We start from the raw sequence: 18,290 nt of genomic DNA, 5'->3' as shown, positions 1-18,290 counted from the left end.
AAAACAAAAACAAAAACAAACAAAGTCACAGTAATTATAAAGAAAATATAGGCACAAAATTGATAACAAATACCAAAAAGCATAAACTAAAAATCTAGAATAGAGTTTGGAATTTCAGATATACAATGTTATATAAAAGAAGAAGAGAAAGAAAGAGAGAAAAAAAAGTCATAAAAATTATTAAAAAAAAATAGGTACAAAATTAATAACAAATACCAAAAAGCTAAAATTAAAAATCTAGAGTAGAGATTGGAATTTCAAAAATACAATGTTAAAGAAAAGAAGGAAAAAAAAAAAAAAAAACAAGGTCACAAAAATTATAAAAAATATATATATATGAAGTTTGCTTTAAAAAAATAAGGTATTTTTTTATTTTTGCAAAGTAATAGTAGGTTATAAAAGTGAAAATTAAAGGAATAATAGAGGACTTAAAATTTTTTAAAAATTAAAAAAAAAGAAGGAAAGAACAATCGTAAAAATAGTAAAAATATATCTAGGACTTTCTCTGGTTTTGTTGTGAGTATTGTGGGATCAGTTCATTTTCAGCTAGTTTATATTTCTCAAGATCTATAGGCCCCTTCCTATGTAGTCGGTACTAACTACAGGGTTTAATCTATTGCCTGTAGCTTCCAAGGCGGTTCCCTCTGTTACAGCTTCTTCTGTTTGCTGGTCTCTTTAGTGTCTGGTTTCCGCCCTGACACAAAGGAGACAGTGGTGGACACTTTTTTTTTTTTTTTTTAGGCTCACTTGTTCAGTCACGCTGTGGGGAGGGAGGGACGCTGCAAACAAATAACACTGGCGTGTGCTCGCAATGCCTCAGCCACACTGGGTCTGCCCCCACTCACGGTGTGTGTAGCCTCCCTGCCCACACTGCTCAGGCTCTAGGTTGCTCCCCCGGGAACCATCCGTGGCCGGCCCTGGGCTGCTTGCACCTCCTGGGTCCAAGCTGCTCAGGTTCAGGCACTCGGGTAGTCCTCAGAGGCGCAGACTCGGTTGGGCCTGCGTTTTGTGCCCTTCCCAGGTCCGAGCAGCTCAGGTGATGAGGTTTTTGGCGAGCGTGATTGCTGTGACTTATCGCCTCCCCGCCGCTCGGTTATCTAGGTGTACAACCGGCGCACCTTCTCAGGCGGATGTTGACCGTCCAGACCCCCAAGAAGTTTTAATTAGCAAAAAAGCCTGCTTGCAGTTTTATAGATAATGTCTCTCTGGGGCTGCAATTGCCCCCTTCCAGCTCTGGCTGCCTGTCAGCGGTGGGGGTGGGGGGAGCGGGGGATGGTCTGCAGCCAGCTATCTCTGTTCAGTCCTTTGCTCCATGCGGGCCTGGTGGTGTCTTAGGTTAGGGCTGGCTTTTTGCGTGGTAGATATCCCACAGTCTGGTTTGCTAGCCCAAATTATTTCGCTCAGATAGCGCTTGGGGTATTCAGGCCAGATCCTTACTCTAAGCGATGCAGCCTGCGCCATGCCTCCCTGCCCAGCCCCTGCTTGCTAATGGCGTGTGCAGACGTCTGCACTGCTTCTCTGCTGGGGGAGTTACCGTAGGGCTCGCAATCTGCAGGTTTTAATTGTTTATTTATTTTTCCTCCCTGTTATGTTGCCCTCTGTGCTTCCAAGGCTCAGCACAGATTCGGCAGTGAGAAGGTTTCCTGGTGTTCGGAAACTTCTCTCTTTTTAAGACTCCCTTCCCGGGACGGAACTCCGTCCCTCCCTCTTTTGTCTCCTTTTTTGTCTTTTATATTTTTTCCTACCTCCTTTCGAAGACTTGGGTTGCTTTTCTGAGTGCCTGATGTTCTCTGCTGGCATTCAGAAGCTGTTTTGTGGAATTTACTCGGCGTTTAAATGTTCTTTTGATGAATTTGTGGGGGAGAAAGTGTTCTCCCTATCCTACTCCTCCGCCATCTTAGCTTCTCCCAGTTAAGACAGTCTTGAAGAAGATCAAAGTTGGAGGATTTGTCAGTAGATACCAGTACTTATCAAATGACTATAATTAAAGCAGTATGATTCTCGCACAGAGATAGACAAATAGATTATTGAGCAAGACAGCAAGTCCAGAAATACCTACACATGTACAGTCACTTGACTTTCAATGCAAATGCATTTTCAAGAAAAGCTTTTAAAAGATGAATTGAGCTAGATTAATTAAACTGGATTATCCATGTGGTAAAAAATGAACCTTAACTCTATCTTATATACAAAGTTAATTTCAGATGGATTTAATAGCTTAATTAAATGTGGAATGGTTAAATGTAATATTCTTAAATGTGAAAAGTAAACTAAGGTTAAGATTAGTATAGGACAAGATTACCATGACCATGAATTGAGCAAAGCTTTCTATTATTTAAATTTTATTTTTAAAAATTTTATTATTTTTTAAAGATTCTTTAAATTCTATTGTGCTTTACAATTTTAAAAAGTTTCACACATGTAAGTTCGTATAATCCCTTAATAACTCTATTTTAAAATCTCCTACACCTATATTGCCTTTCCCCCTTTTCTTCTCCCCACTGGTAACCACTGGTTTGCTCTCTATATCTGTTAGTCTGCTTCTTTTTTGTTTTATTCACTAGTTTCTTGTGTTTTTTAGATTCCACATATAAATATCTTTGTCTTTCTCTTCCTGACTTATTTCACTTAGCATAATGAGCAAAGCTTTCTAAAAAGGACACAAAAGCACTAACCATAAAGGAAAAGCTTGCTAAATTGGGTTTTGTTAAAAATTAAGACATTTTATTCATTACAATATACTATGAAGGTTAAAACTCAAGTCATAGAGGAACAAATATATTTAATATGGATGTAAAGAAATTGTATTAATAAATAATAATAAAATAAATAAATAAGAAGACAACCCAAATAAAATGGGCAAATGACATCAGTAGGCACTTAGAGGAATATAAGCGAGTCTTTCCTATGAAAGAACACTGAAAAGAGAAATGCATGTTATATCCACAATAACATAATACTATTCACCTGCCAAAATGACTAAAGTGAGGAAAAAAAAAAGATATAACACCAGTTATTGGTAAGGATGTAGAACAATTAATACTCTCCCACCCTGCTGGGGAAATGTAAATTGGTGCAACTACTATAGAACACTATTTGAAATATCTACTAAAGCTAAATATTTACCTCATGTCATAAACATATACAACCAACAGAAATGCATACAGATATATACTCATCAGTAGGGCTTCCCAGGTGGCACTAGTGGTAAAGAACCCACGTGCTAATGCTGGAGACATGGGAAACATGGGTTTGATCCCTGGGTCAGGAAGATCCCCTGAAGGAGGCAATAGCCACCCACTCCAGTATTGTTGCCTGGAGAATTCCATGGACAGAGGAGCCTGATGGGCTACAGTCCATTGGGTCACAAAGAGTCAGATACGACTGAAGCCACTTAGCATGCACCCATGCATTCATCAGAAACATATACAGAACATTTATATTAGGTTTATATGTAAGAGTCCCTAACTGGAAATAACCCAACTGTCTATCAAATCCACAGTACATTGTGATGTATTCTGTGATGGAACATTTTATAGCACCAAAGAAAGATCAAACTATCAGATCAGATCAGTTGCTCAGTCCTGTCTGACTCTTTGCAACCCCATGAATCGCAGCACACCAGGCCTCCCTGTCCATCACCAACTCCTGGAGTTTACCCAGACTCACGTCCATCGAGTCAGTGATGCCATCCAGCCATCTCATCCTCTGTCATCCCCTTCTCCTCCTGCCCCCAATCCCTCCCAGCATGAGAGTCTTCTCCAGTGAGTCAACTCTTCACATGAGGTGGCCAAAGTACTGGAGTTTCAGCTTTAGCATCATTCCTTCCAAAGAAATCCCAGGGCTGATCTCCTTCAGAATGGACTGGTTGGATCTCCTTGCAGTCCAAGGGACTCTCAAGAGTCTTCTCCAACACCACAGTTCAAAAGCATCAATTCTTCGGCACTCAGCCTTCTTTACAGTCCAACTCTCACAGCCATACATGACCACAGGAAAAACCATAGCCTTGACTAGACGAACCTTTGTTGGCAAAGTAATGTCTCTGCTTTTGAATATGCTATCTAGGTTGGTCATAACTTTCCTTCCAAGGAGTAAGCGTCTTTTAATTTCATGGCTGCAATCACCATCTGCAGTGATTTTAGAGCCCAGAAAAATAAAGTCTGACACTGTTTCCACTGTTTCCCCATCTATTTCCCATAAAGTGATGGGACTGGATGCCATGATCTTCGTTTTCTGAATGTTGAGCTTTAAGCCAACTTTTTCACTCTCCTCTTTCACTTTCATCAAGAGGCTTTTGAGTTCCTCTTCACTTTCTGCCATAAGGGTGGTGTCATCTGCATATCTGAGGTTATTGATATTTCTCCCGGCAATCTTGATTCCAGCTTGTGTTTCTTCTAGTCCAGCGTTTCTCATGATGTACTCTGCATATAAGTTAAATAAACAGGGTGACAATATACAGCCTTAACGTACTCCTTTTCCTATTTGGAACCAGTCTGTTGTTCCATGTCCAGTTCTAACTGTTGCTTCCTGAACTGCATACAAATTTCTCAAGAGACAGATCAGGTGGTCTGGGATTCCCATCTCTTGAAGAATTTTCCACAGTTTATTGTGATCCACACAGTCAAAGGCTTTGGCATAGTCAATAAAGCAGAAATAGATGCTTTTCTGGAACTCTCTTGCGTTTTCCATGATCCAGCGGAAGTTGGCAATTTGATCTCTGGTTCCTCTGCCTTTTCTAAAACCAGCTTGAACATCAGGAAGTTCACGGTTCACATATTGCTGAAGCCTGGCTTGGAGAATTTTGAGCATTACTTTACTAGCGTGTGAGATGAGTGCAATTGTGCAGTAGTTTGAGCATTCTTTGGCATTGCCTTTCTTTGGGATTGGAATGAAAACTGACGTTTTCCAGTCCTGTGGCCACTGCTGAGTTTTCCAAATATGCAGGCATATTGAGTGCAGCAGTTTCACAGCATCATCTTTCAGGATTTGGAATAGCTCAACTGGAATTCCATCACCTTCTCTAGCTTTGTTCGTAGTGATGCTTTCTAAAGCCCACTTGACTTCACATTCCAGGACGTCTGGCTCTAGGTCAGTGATCACACCATCGTGATTATCTGGGTTATGAAGATCTTTTTTGTACAGTTCTTCTGTGTATTCTTGCCACCTCTTCTTGATATCTTCTGCTTCTGTTAGGTCCATACCATTTCTGTCCTTTATCGAGCCCATCTTTGCATGAAATGATCCTTTGGTATCTCTGATTTTGTGAAGAGGTCTCTAGTCTTTCTCATTCTGTTTTTTTCCTCTATTTCTTTGCATTTATTGCTGAAGAAGGCTTTCTTATCTCTTCTTGCTATTCTTTGGAACTCTGCATTCAGATGTTTATATCTTTCCTTTTCTCCTTTGCTTTTCGCTTCTCTTCTTTTCACAGCTATTTGTAAGGCCTCCCCAGACAGCCATATTGCTTTTTTGCATTTCTTTCCATGGGGATGGTCTTGAGCCCTGTCTCCTGTACAATGGCACAAACCTCATTCTATAGTTCATCAGGCACTCTATCTATCAGATCTAGGCCCTTGAATCTATTTCTCACTTCCACTGTATAATCATAAGGGATTTGATTTAGGTCATACCTGAATGGTCTAGTGGTTTTCCCTACTTTCTTCAATTTCAGTCTGAATTTGGCAATAAGGAGTTCATGGTCTGAGCCACAGTCAGCTCCTGGTCTTGTTTTTGCTGACTGTATAGAGCTTCTCCATCTTTGGCTGCAAAGAATATAATCAATCTGATTTCGGTGTTGACCATCTGGTGATGTCCATGTGTAGAGTCTTCTCTTGTGTTGTTGGAAGAGGGTGTTTGTTATGACAAGTGCATTTTCTTGCAAAACTCTATTAGTCTTTGCCCTGCTTCATTCTGTATTCCAAGGCCAAATTTGCCTGTTACTCCAGGTGTTTCTTGACTTCCTACTTTTGCATTCCAGTCCCCTATAATGAAAAGGACATCTTTTTTGGGTGTTAGTTCTAAAAGATCTTGTAGGTCTTCATAGAACCGTTCAACTTCAGCTTCTTCAGCATTACTGGTTGGGGCATAGACTTGGATTACTGTGATATTGAATGGTTTGCCTTGGAAACGAGCAGAGATTATTCTGTAGTTTTTGAGATTGCATCCAAGTACTGCAATTCGGACTCTTTTGTTGACCATGATGGCCACTCCATTTCTTCTCAGGGATTCCTGCCCGCAGTAGTAGATATAATGGTCATCTGAGTTAAATTCACCCATTCCAGTCCATTTCAGTTCTCTGATGCCTAGAATGTCGACATTCACTCTTGCCATCTCTTGTTTGACCACTTCCAATTTGCCTTGATTCATGGACCTGACAATACAGGTTCCTATGCAATATTGCTCTTTACAGCATTGGACCTTGCTTCTATCACCAGTTACATCCACAGCTGGGTATTGTTTTTGCTTTGGCTCCATCCCTTCATTCTTTCTGGAGTTATTTCTCCACTGATCTCCAGTAGCATATTGGGCACCTACTGACCTGGGAATTTCCTCTTTCAGTATCCTATCATTTTGGCTTTTCACACTGTTCATGGGGTTCTCAAGGCAAGAATACTGAAGTGGTTTGCCATTCCCTTCTCCAGTGGACCACATTCTGTCAGATCTCTCCACCATGACCCGCCCGTCTTGGATTGCCTCACAGGCATGGCTTAGTTTCATTGAGTTAGATAAGGCTGTGGTCCTAGTGTGACTAGTTTTCTGTGAGTATGGTTTCAGTGTGTTTGCCCTCTGATGCCCTCTTGCAACACCTACCATCTTACTTGGGTTTCTCTTACCTTGGGTGTGGGGTATCTCTTCACGGCTGTTCCAGCAAAGCGCAGCCATTGCTCTTTACCTTGTACGAGGGGTATCTCCTCACCGGCGCCCTTCCTGACGTTCAACGTGGGATAGCTCCTCTAGGCCCTCCTGCGCCCATGCAGCCACGGCTCCTTGGACATTGGGTTGGTCCTCCCGGCCACCGCCTCTGGCCTCGGGCGTGGGGTTGCTCCTCCCAGTCACCGCCATTGGCCTCCGGCATGGGGGCGTGGGGTAGCTCCTCCCAGCCTGCCCTTGGCCTAGGGCTTGGGGCATGGGTTATCTCCTCCCGGCCGCTGCCCCTGACCTCAGACGTGGGGTGCAACGGGCGCGCTAAGGGTGGCCAAGAGGAGCCACCCCACGTCCGAGGTCAGGGGCATAAGCCGGGAGGACCCCATGCCTTTCAGGGGCCAAGAGGAGTTACCTCACGTCCGAGGTCAGGGGTAGCGACCGAGAGTACCAGATCAAACTATGGCAATAAGTAAAAATCTGGATAACTCTTGCAGTTAAAATATTGAACAGAAAATCCAGACTCAAAAGAGTACATATTATAGGATAATATATGATTCAATTTTTATATAAAGTTTAATAACAAGCAAAAATAATCTTTGGTGACAGAAATCAGAATATCGGTTACTTTTGCAGGAATAATGATTGAGGATGATTGATAGAGATGGAGGATGCTTCTAGGATGCTGATAATGCTCTCAGTCCTGAACTAGGTGATCAAAATGTGTTGAGCTGTGTGGTTACTGTGTATATATACAGAACTGTTTAATGTAGATATATTTCAACATAAAGGTTTACCAAAGAAAAAAGCCCCATAAGCATCTTCAATTGTAAATTAAAACCATTTCAAAACATTATGTTTTTGAGCTTATTTTGAAAGAACATTTCCTAGTGATAAGTTTTCATGGTTAGCCAGTTGAAAGATTATACCTATTGTGTACCAGTTGTCAGATTATACAAGTTGTAGAATTATAGCTATTACTTGGAAAACAGGCCATAATTCTTGATGTCATCTTTCACAGCCCTTCAATTTAAAAAGATCAAGCTAGTGATTTTATTTCTATTTATAATACAAATCATCAGCAATATTTCTACAGGCAGCTCTAAACATAACATTAGATTTGTCATTAGTTTTGATTCTCAGCAAACTTCATGGTGATTCTAACTGATAGTTGTAGCTTAAGAAATTCTCTGTTTTGGTAAGGAAGTGGTTTTGGCTTAGATTCAAGGAGCTGAGTGGATTTATCTTGGCCCTGAGGCATCAAAAGCAGTTTCGTTGAGTTTGGCTGTGTGCATGTATGTTTGGCCTGCCGCTATTCATTTTGGGTAATTGGGAAGCAAAATCATACTTAGTTTTCATTTTTCTTTTTAGATGACTATTTTAATGCCTGTAGAATTGATGCTTTTGAACTGTGGTGTTGGAGAAGACTCTTGAGAGTCCCTCAGACTGCAAGGAGATCCAACCAGTCCATTCTAAAGGAGATCAGCCCTGGGTGTTCTTTGGAAGGAATGATGCTAAAGCTGAAGCTCCACTACTTTGGCCACCTCATGCGAAGAGTTGACTCATTGGAAAAGACTGATGCTGGGAGGGTTTGGGGGCAGGAGGAAAAGGGGGCAACAGAGGATGAGACGGCTGGATGGCATCACCGACTCGATGGACGTGAGTTTGAGTGAACTCCGGGATTTGGTGATTGACAGGGAGGCCTGGCGTGCTGTGATTCATGGGGTCGCAAAGAGTTGGACATGACTGAGTGACTGAACTGAACTGAACTGAACCGAACCTTGGATTGAATCTTTGAAATAACATGATTAAAAGTTCGTAGGAAAAGTATTAAATTTTTACAACCATGCCCATCGTTACTAGCTAGTATGTCAATGTGCAATTCACAGGACTAAACATCGCAAGTCTTTAAACAAAAATTCATGTAGTTTGAGTGAGAAAGGGAGTTGAAAGTCATTGTCCTGTGAAAGAAGACTTGGGAAAGAGCGGGGAGGATTATAGAAGGTACTGTCTTCTTTCTCTTGGGGGCAGGGAATGGTTAGCCTTATGGTTTAAATAAATCTGTTAAACTATGGCATGTTTTATTTGATAAAAATAAAAATAATAAAGTTAATGGTAGAACAAATATTTTTGTGAAGACAGTGCAATACAGTCTCTTTGCTCATTGCTTGAGAGTGTTTAATCTCTAAAAATGGAAGACAAACCTTCAGTAAATTAATAGCTGCTTTTCAGTAGTGCAAATATATACATTTTTAAAATATAAAACTATTTCAAAGGTGGAAAGTGCCATAGTAAAACAGTGACATAACAAGTCATGCTAAATTAAGTAGGTATGTATACACACACACACACACACACACACACACAAGACTCATGTAGGGTCCTTATTTTTTCTTATTTATTGTTTCAAATTTTAATGCTATGGATTTCCTATCTGTAAAGATCTTGTTCAACTTGGACCAATCTCCAACCCCAGAGTCTGCAGTAGTTCAAAGCTGCCCTATGAATTAGCCCTTTACATCCTTCACAATACTTTATTTGTGTTTAAAGTTTATTCCCTTTTCTGTTTCCTTCCAAAAAGCCAATCATATCCCAGATTTCTGAGCTTTGAAACCTCCTTGAAAAAAAGAGAAGTCATAATAAGTGATATCATCATTCTCTACTTCTTTCCTGGTCTTCCCTCTCACTGGCCCCTCTTCTGCTCAGCTGCTTGCCAAAGGCCAGCTGCCTTCTGCTCCTTATGGTATGGGAGTCACTTTAAATGTGTCATGCAGCCTCTCGAGACAACTGCTTCTCTTGAACGGTGGTGGGGTTGTGTGGTCCTTGCCAGCTTGGCTTGCATTCTAAGCTTTCTTAAAGTTCTTGTAAAGAAACTTAAAGAAAGTTTCTCTGTCTCTCTATATATGTATGTATATATATATACATGTGTATATATATATATATTCAGAGAAGGCAATGTCACCCCACTCCAGTACTCTTGCCTGGAAAATCCCATAGACGGAGGAGCCTGGTAGGCTGCAGTCCTTGGGGTCGCTAAGAGTCAGACACGACTGAGCGACTTCACTTTCTCTTTTCACTTTCATGCATTGGAGAAGGAAATGGCAACCCACTCCAGTGTTCTTGCCTGGAGAATCCCAGGGACGGGGAAGCCTGGTGGGCTACCGTCTGTGGGGTCACACAGAGTCGGACACGACTGAAGTGACTTAGCATAGCATAGCATATATATATTATTTATTTAAACCTCCAAGGTATAAGATTAAGTATTTCCTCACTCTATTACTGACACTTGATATCAACTTCATTATTTTTTTTTACCAATCAAAAAGGAAAACATTTGTATCTTGTTGGATTAATGTAGGTTTTTTATACCTAGTAAGGCAGAGCATCTTCTAAAATTTATTTACTCTTTATTTATATTTCTTCTGTGAATTGCTTCTTTAACTTGTGGTCATATTCCTATTGTTTTTTTTTTCTTTTTCTTATATAAATATAGAAATAGGAACTTTATTGATTTTTGCCTATTGTATGTGTTGCATATTTATGTATTTTTCTTTTCTACCATTTAACTTTTATTATAGAGTTTTTTTTCTTGAATGGAAGTTTTCAACTTAAGTAGTTTGGTTTTGAGAGTCTTTCCTTCTGTGTTTCTTGGCTCTCTTTCAATTTTCTTGCTAACCCCAAGGTGATGATAAAAGTTATACTATATTTAGTGTCACTAACCATGGAATATATTTATTTATTCATATTTCTATGTTATAAAATAAAATAAATTTTTTTCCAGACTCAGTGATTTTTATTGAATAGTCAGCCTCTCCCCCTTATTTGAAATGTCCTCTATATCCTCTACACCACCCTTAATGGCAGAAAGTGAAGAGGAACTGAAGAGCCTTTTGATTAAAGTGAAAGAGGAGAGTGAAAAAGCTGGCTTAAAACTAAACCATTCAAAAAACTAAGATCATGGCATCCAGTCGCACCATTTCATGGCAAATAGATGGGGAAATAATGGAAACTGTGACAGACTTTATTTTCTTGGGCTCTAAAATCACTGCAAATGGTGACTGCAGCCATGAAATTAGAAGACACTTGCTCCTTGGAAGAAAAGTTATGAACAACCTAGACAGCATATTAAAAAGCAGAGACATTATTTTGCCAACAAAGGTCCATCTAGTCAAAGCTATGGTTTTTCCAGTAGTCATGTATAGATGTGAGAGTTGGACCATAATGAAAGCTGAGTGCCAAAGAATTGATGCTTTTGAACTGTGGTGTTAGAGAAAACTCTTGAGAGTGCCTTGGACTGCGAGGAGATCAAACCAGTCCATTCTAAAGGAGATCAGGCCTGAATATTCATTGGAAGGACTGATGTTGAAGCTGAAGCCTCAATATTTTGGCCACTTGATGCGAAGAACTGATTCATTTGAAAAGACCCTGATGCTAGGGAAGATTGAAGGCAGGAGGAGAGGGGAACAACAGAGGATGAGCTGGTTGGATGGCATCACTGACTGGATGGACATGAGTTTGAGCAGGCTCCAGGAGTTGGTGATGGACAGGGAAGCCTGTCATGCTGCAGTCCATGGGTTCACAGAGAGTTGGACATGACTGAGTGACTGAACTGAACTGTATCATGTATTAAATTACTACATGTGTGCATGGGTATGTTTACATATGTACATCTGTTTCTATACTTCATATATAGTACCCTTTAATTTCTCAAGATTTCACTGGAACTAGAGGAGAAATGGAAATCCCCCAGAGATCCTAAACAGATGAGAGACAGTACTTAGGAGAGGCAAGATGTTTCAATGTAAATATTTTAATTATATTTTAATTCAAACTGTGTGAATATGTTAAAAATTCAAAAAATTAAAGATATAATTTCCACAGTCAATTAAAATTTCAGTGTTGCTTTGGTTATTCTTTTTCTGTCTCCTCAATATTTATTTTTTTAAAATTTTATTGATTACCTCAGAATTATTTCTTTAAAAATGCTGAGTGTGCATGTATGTGTCTGCATGTATTGCAACATTGCATTGAAAAGTGGAGAGTTAAGCACAAACACCAATTTTCAAAAGTCATTGTTTAGGTTTCTGATGTTCATCCATTAGTAACTTTATAATTTTGAAGGACTGGAATATTAGGATGATTTCCTTGGCACAGTTAAGAAAGAGTTTGCTGGAATTATTCACAATGGCTTTGGCTTTCCATGTATGCTCTTTAATTTGCATATTGCCTCAAGGGAAATAGTATTTGACTACACAGAGTCTGACCCAGACAACATGGGCCATCTGGAAGAGGAGTTTCACAAGTTAGTCACTCAGTGACTGAAATGGGAGAAAAAGCTGAAAGCCAGGAATAGACTTACTTGGAGTCTCTTAAATGGAAATAACCCACCTGAAGAATCTGTACAAATATGCAGTGAATTCTGCTATTAAAGAAATAATGTGTTTTTTAGTATCAGAATCACCTCTGGTTCTGCAGGTAGTTTATAATATTCTACTTTGTAATATTTTGTATTTAATACTATTATTTGGGAATAGAAAATTATATAATTATGCTACAAGTTCATACTACTTGTCTACCTGCTGCCTATCATATAGTAAATATCAGTTTTAGACAGTCAAATGATCTGAATTGTGGCTATAAATAGAAAATATTATTTATCAAATTAGAACTTACTTTTACAGTCTTATAAAATTAAAGTGGAAAATGTGATTTGAAGAAGAGTATGCTAATTATGGGAATATAGATGGGGAAACAGTGGAAACAGTGTCAGACTTTATTTTTCTGGGCTCCAAAATCACTGCAGATGGTGACCGCAGCCATGAAATTAAAAGACTCTTACTCCTTGGAAGGAAAGTTATGACCAACCTAGATACCATATTCAAAAGCAGAGACATTACTTTGCCAACAAAGGTCCGTCTAGTCAAGGCTATGGTTTTTCCTGTGGTCATGTGTGGATGTGAGAGTTGGACTGTGAAGAAGACTGAGCGCCGAAGAATTGATGCTTTTGAACTGTGGTGTTGGAGAAGACTCTTGAGAGTCCCTTGGACTGCAAGGAGATCCAACCAGTCCATTCTGAAGAGAGATCAGCCCTGGGATTTCTTTGGAAGGAATGATGCTAAAGCTGAAACTCCAGTCCTTTGGCCACCTCATGCGAAGAGTTGACTCATTGGAAAAGACTCTGATGCTGGGAGGGATTGAGGGCAAGAGGAGAAGGGGACAACAGAGGATGAGATGGCTGGATGGCATCACTGACTCGATGGACGTGAGTCTGAGTGAACTCCAGGAGTTGGTGATGGACAGGGAGGCCTGGCGTGCTGCGATTCATGGGGTCGCAAGGAATTGGACACGACTGAGTGACTGATCTGATCTGATCTGATGCTAATTATTACTAAACGTGATAATTTATTTTATATTTTCTTGATTTCAGTGATATTTATTGAACATCCTCTCTATACCTACTTATATATGAGTGTGACACTTCTTTTAGACATATTTGTCCAAATAAGAGTCTGCAAGTTTTTGGCTGTGATCTCTTTATGGCTGGTGCATATTTATAAAAATCATTTCTATTTCACTTAACCAATATATAGCTATTTTGTTGATAATGGACATTAGAAACAATTAAAATTCTATTTTATAGGGTGAAAGCAAGTCTAAGACTATTTTAATTTTATAGACACCTCTATTTATACAGTACCAGTATACTGACACAACTGTTAATACCAAATATTTGATATTGTTACTAGCTCAGTTAAGTTCAGTTCAGTCACTCAGTTGTGTCCGACTCTTTGCGACCCCATAAACTGCAGCACGCCAGGCCTCCCTATCCATCACCAACTGCTAGAGTCTACCCAAACTCATGTCCACTGAGTCAGTGATGCTATCCAACCATCTCTGTTGTCCCCTTCTCCTCCTTCCCTCAATCTTGCCCAGCATCAGGGTCTTTTCAAATGAGTCAGCTCTTTGCATCAGGTGGCCAAAGTATCAGAGTTTCAACTTCAACATCAGTCCTTCCAGTGAACACCCAGGACTGATCTCCTTTAGGATGGACTGGTTAGATCTCCTTGCAGTCCAAGGGATTCTCAAGAGTCTTCTCCAACACCACAGTTCAAAAGCATCAATTCTTCGGTGCTCAGCTTTCTTTATAGTCCAACTCTCACATCTGTACATGACTACTGGAAAAACTTTAGCCTTGACTAGACGGACCTTTGTTGGTGAAGTAATGTCTCTGCTTTTTAATATACTATCTAGGTTGGTCATAACTTTCCTTCCAAGGAGTAAGTGTCTTTTAATTTCATGGTTGCAACCACCATCTACAGTGATTTTGGAGCCCCCCAAAATAAAGTCTCTTACTGTTTCCACTGTTTCCCCATCCATTTGCCATGAAGTGATGGGACCAGATGCCATGATCTTCGTTTTCTGAATGTTGAGCTTTAAGCCACCTTTTTCACTCTCCTCTTTCACTTTCATCAAGAGGTTCTTCAGTTCTTCTTCACTTTCTGCCATAAGGGTAGTGTCATCTGCATATCTGAGGTTATTGATATTTCTCCCGGCTATCTTGATTCCAGCTTGTGCTTCCTCCAGCCCAGCATTTCTCATGATGTACTCTTCATAGAAGTTAAATAAGCAGGGTGACAATATTCAGCCTTGGTGTACTCCTCTCCTGATTTGGAACCAGTCTGTTGTTCCATGTCTAGTTCTAACTGTTGCTTCTTGACCTGCATACATATTTCTCAGGAGGCAGATCAGGTGGTCTGGTATTCCCATCTCTTGAAGAATTTTCCACAGTTTGTGGTGATCCATACAGTCAAAGGCTTTTGCATAGTAAATAAAGCAGAAATAGATGTTTTTCTGGAACTGTCTTGCTTTTTCAATGATCCAGCAGATGTTGTCAGTTTGATCTCTGGTTCCTCTGCCTTTTCTAAAACCAGCTTGAACATCTGAAAGTTCACGGTTCACATACTGCTGAAGCCTGGCTTGGAGAATTTTGAGAGTTATTTTACTAGAGTGTGAGATACATGCAATTGTGTGGTAGTTTGATCATTCTTTGACATTTCCTTTCTTTGGGATTGGAATCAAAACTGACCTTTTCCAGTCCTGTGACCACTGCTGAGTTTTCCAAATTTGCTGACATATTGAGTGCAGCACTTTCATCTTTTAAGATTTGAAATAGCTCAACTGGAATTTCATCACCTCCACTAGCTTTGCTTGTAGTGATGCTTCCTAAAGCCCACTTGGGTTCACATTCCAGAATGTCTGGCTCTAGGTGAGTGATCACACCATCATAATTAACTGGGTCATGAACATCTTTTTTGTACAGTTGTTCTGTGTATTCTTGCCACTTCTTAATATCTTCTGCTTCTGTCAGGTCCATACCATTTCTGTCCTTTATTGAGCCCATCTTTGCATGACATGTTCTCTTGGTATCTCTAATTTTCTTGAAGAGATCTCTAGTCTTTTGCATTCTATTGTTTTCCTCTATTTCTTTGCATTGATCACTGAAGCAATTCAGGATTTTTTTTTTTTTAATTTTCCTATTTCCTTATACTGAACACTACTTACTAGAACCATGAGTGACTTACCATTCTACTCCTTACCCTAAGTGGACCTGAGCCTCTGGGGAGATTGGAAGAGCAGACCACTTTCCAGAGTGCACTCTAAGAGTGTGCTGCTTCTGCCTTTTTTCCAGACTCAAGTAGTGATGCTGAGGAGAGGACCAGATGGAGTAAATGTTCAGCTACAAAATTTGTTACTCAACTGACTGGTCAATAGTGATGGGAGAACCTCTATATCCATAGAACCCAGACGCCCTCTTGAATTGTGCAAGCTCATGGCAACCCTTTGATACATAACTGGAATTATTTGTCAGTACCTCTTGATCTATGTTACAGAGCCCTCCTAAACTCTTCCTGTCTTTTCTCCAAGGTAGAGATAACTAGACCACTTGAGATTCTGCCTCTAATTATCATTTGCTTTATTTGCATGTGGGTTATTTACTTTTATTAGCATTGATGGAAGTTCCATGGCCAGGAACTCTGGGAGGAGAGCATGCATAATTCCATCTCTGTTTTGAATCTTATATTTAGTCAAATTCCAACTTTGGTTCACTCTACTTTTTGGAAATGTAGCTGGGTACAGTTTCCTCATTGTTATTTTGTCTGTTTCTCCACAATTCTAGGTGAACTCCCTACCCACATTCCTCTGAAACCACTGTCTTCCCCCACTCTATGCTGCACCCTGACATCTCCCCTTCTTCCAGGGCTGTGTTCTGCTTCCCTGAATGATGCTACCACAGCACCACCTCTTTAGCCCCAGATCTCTCAGAAATATCAATCGCCATTGCCTTCAGAGTGCTCTCCTCTCCTTTCTTTGTTCTCTGCTTACCTATATCTTCCTAACACATAAATTTTCTTGAAATACTTCTTTTATCATATCACTTTCCAAGGACATAAATTGTTGTTACTCATCAAATGCAAACCAAATTCTTGTGCATCAAGCCTTGAGTAACCAGTCTGTTTAATCTTCCACAACCTCTCCCCATTCATCTATATCTTTAAAGTGAAGTCGCTCAGTCATGTCTGACTCTTTGCGACCCCATGGACTGTAGCCTACCAAGGTCCTCTGTCTGTGGGATTTTGCAGGCAAGAGTACTGGAGTGGGTTGCCATTTTAAACCACCCTCTTATTTTTTTATTGAGATAAATCCCACATCTGTTCAAGTTTTAGCCTGCTCATATCTCTTGCATGAAATCTTCTTGAATAATTAAGTCTTTATTCCATTGCCTTTCCCATTTCAAATCTAAAAGCATTGAGTCTGTAGCACGTAGTTTAAAACTCTTTTAACTTTATATGCTTACTTTATGTTGCATCTGTTAGGAAGTGCATTTGGCAACTTGTCAGAGACCTGAATATGTTTGAATATGAGAGGTATTTCTTTCTTTCTTTCTTATGTAATGAAGACATCAGGACGTAGGTTCACAGTTACCACTCTGGCTCTTTGTGTCTCCCCATTCTGCTGTCCCTCAGATTTCGTCGTTAACCTCATGATATAAAATTCTCAGAAGCTCCAGCAAAAAGAAGGAAGGACATAAATGGTCAGTCTATTTTAAAAAGTTTTCTGGAACACTGCCCAGTGCAAGGCTGCCATTTTTTGTGAGGGAACCTGGGAAATGTAATCTCAGAGACATTTGAATTACTCCCCTCCCCTTCGTCTAAGAATTCTGTTAGGAGGGAGGAAAGAGAGGAAGGTTGCTTTGGGGGCACCCCTCTGTCTCTGTGTTACATGCATAATGTGAGGCTTCCACATCCACCTCGCTCCAGATACACAGCTGGTATCTGCTTTCCTTTCCTGAGCAGTGGTAAAATAAGTCAACTATGCATGTTCCACAAATCAGGATGCAGTCCTTAGGTCAAGAAGAGTATTTCCTTTTTACTTGGTCTCATACTGTTTTCCCAGAAATATGTACAAAAAGAGATAAAACTTTTTTTTTAAGATATAGTAGATAAAAATAAAATAATAAAGGTGAGACTTGTTCATTTAGGAACACTATGTTTTGTTCTGTTGAAAAAACACAATTATATAGGTGTATCTGGGTTTTGATGCTAAACTACTGGGTTGTTACATTCAACAAATATCTAATAAATACTCCTCAGCGTGGCACTCAATTCCAGGTCTATGTATCACACAGATTTTTTTTTTGACATATGTCTTAAATTTTCGATCTTTTAAGGCAGTAAAGTGGTTTATTAACCCAAGTAGGCTGCCTGTATTCTTATCAGAATTTAAATAAAGAATATGCATGATAAATATTTGCTATATTTCTGTTGGTGCTGAGGGTGGCCATTAGGAGCATGTCTGCTTCCATTGAAGGGTGTTTTCCTACTTTTGTAGACACAAAGCAAGCCTCCTTTTGTCTCCTGATCACAGCTCCGATTTTCCCAGCTGGATGAATTCACCAAGTTGAGAATCTGAGAGGCCTTAACATTAGCAGAATCTACAAAGCGCCAGAGAGGCACAAAACCTACATAGAAAACGTTCGCTCTTCAGGCTTGGCGCTGTGGTTGCTACAGCTACCAAGCTGCTGATTTCTCTGCTTTGTGTTCATGTGGGAAGACAAGCTCTCAAGGTGACAGGGGCTTCATTATATAACTGACATTGCAATTCGTTTGCTTTAATGTTTGCATTTTAATCTACCGTGCCTAGTCCTGAGGAGGACTTTTCTTTGGGAATACTTGGTTAGGAGGGGGATGGGTAAACTAAATTTTATACAATCAGAAGGGCGAATCATGAAGTGTAATTATATTTTTGTATCTCTGAACTTTATAACCATTCGTACATTGGCTTGAATTGATGTTGGGGGTGTTTTGCTGCATGTGCCACAAAGAGAACACAAGAACCATTGATTCATATATATATATATATACACACACATA

The 18,290-nt window shown here is 39.9% G+C and overlaps 1 long non-coding RNA gene across 1 annotated transcript in view; it reads left to right on the top strand.

The window, feature by feature from the left end:
• The window catches only part of LOC147378335 (uncharacterized), a 74,192-nt gene extending 65,266 nt beyond the window's left edge, over positions 1–8,926 (top strand). The window contains exon 3 of the long non-coding RNA XR_015146117.1: positions 8,230–8,926. This is a non-coding gene — a long non-coding RNA (uncharacterized LOC147378335). The remainder of the gene's footprint in view (positions 1–8,229) is intronic.
• Positions 8,927–18,290: the final 9,364 nt, after the last annotated feature.

The sequence above is a fragment of the Bos grunniens genome, chromosome 2 (assembly GCF_055505025.1).
Source record: "Bos grunniens cultivar Pamir isolate PY7600 chromosome 2, Bosgru_T2T1.0, whole genome shotgun sequence".
NCBI classification, from domain to species: Eukaryota; Metazoa; Chordata; class Mammalia; order Artiodactyla; family Bovidae; genus Bos; species Bos grunniens.
This window is presented reverse-complemented; position numbering and strand designations above follow the sequence as displayed.